The 1,151-nt window shown below is 53.3% G+C and overlaps 1 protein-coding gene across 1 annotated transcript in view; it reads left to right on the forward strand.

Moving 5' to 3' along the window:
• Positions 1-1,053: 1,053 nt before the first annotated feature.
• Positions 1,054-1,151, forward strand: part of Akap7 (A kinase (PRKA) anchor protein 7) — a gene marked incomplete in the record, with an annotated part of 118,829 nt that continues 118,731 nt past the window's right edge. The window contains 1 exon segment of the mRNA XM_013516678.1: positions 1,054-1,151.

Here is a 1,151-nt window from a genome sequence, read left to right on the forward strand (position 1 = left end):
GTGCTAGGATTATAGGCATGTGCCATCCATCCCTTTTATTGTCTTTTTTTCCTTCAAGCCCTGAGGACTGGGCTATCTAACCAGGGTTTTTCTTGTTTTTTGAGACAAGGTCTTGGTAGGTTGCTACATTCCCAGGTTAGGTTGAAGTTGTGGTGCTCTGGCCTCACTCAACCAGAGTGCCGGGATTACAAGCATCAGTTTGCTTGTTCTGGGTTTGTTTGCATTTAAAACACAGAGAACCAGTGGCATCTTTCAAGGTGAAAGGTTTATTTTCTATTTTTATTTGTCTTTTTGAGACAGAGTCTCGCTATGCAGTTGAAGCTGGCCTTGGGCTCACTTTGTAGCCCAGGCTGGTCTCGAACTCGCAACGATCCTCCTGCCTCAGCCTCCTGAGTGCTGGGATTACAGGAGTGCACCACCACGCCCGGCTATTTTCTATTTTTAAAACGTTAGCGATAGTTAATGATTGTGTCCACTTGAGTGAGAATCATCCAACTAACGTGGCTTGGTTTAGTTCTGGGTGGGGAAGGCCCACCCTAGGGAGGAGAGTCTCAGAACGGTAGAAAAGGGAGACAGGGCAGATCGCTCCTGTTCCTTCGGAGGCTCAGGCCTTCCCCTTCTTGGACGTTGTCTTCAGCCTCCATCGCAGACCCGGCGGCCTCCTGGTAGGACTCGCAGCGGACCCTGCGCTCTGCACTCTGGGCGGCCAGGGTGAGCCAACCCTGTGAATTCGACATATTTGTGTATCTCGGATGGAATGTGTGTCTCTAGTAAGCACTGACTGATACACTGCGTACACTGCTTTTCTCCATTTCACCCAATCAGTATCTCATTCTGCAAGACCCAGTCTTGCGGCTGGTTTCCATTTCACTTCCGTCGCGCTCGCTTCGCCAACACACACGTTTCATTCCTATCTCTGCAGTCGTTAGAATTCCAGACTTGCCTCCAACATGTTAAAGGAAGGCTGATAAAACACCTCATTACTCACACACACTCCCTCCTCCCCTTGCCCGGCTGCAGGCGGAGCTGTGCGCGTGCGGGCGCTCCGCCCTGCGCTGTCAACGCTCTGCGTGCAAGTCCCCGCGGGCGCTCGGCGGACTCCAGGCTCGGGGCCGCCCGGCTAAGGCGAGGCGCGCTCCCGGGCGCGGGGA

Source organism: Chinchilla lanigera, unplaced genomic scaffold (assembly GCF_000276665.1).
Source record: "Chinchilla lanigera isolate Chin_1 unplaced genomic scaffold, ChiLan1.0 scaffold00035, whole genome shotgun sequence".
Taxonomy (NCBI): domain Eukaryota; kingdom Metazoa; phylum Chordata; class Mammalia; order Rodentia; family Chinchillidae; genus Chinchilla; species Chinchilla lanigera.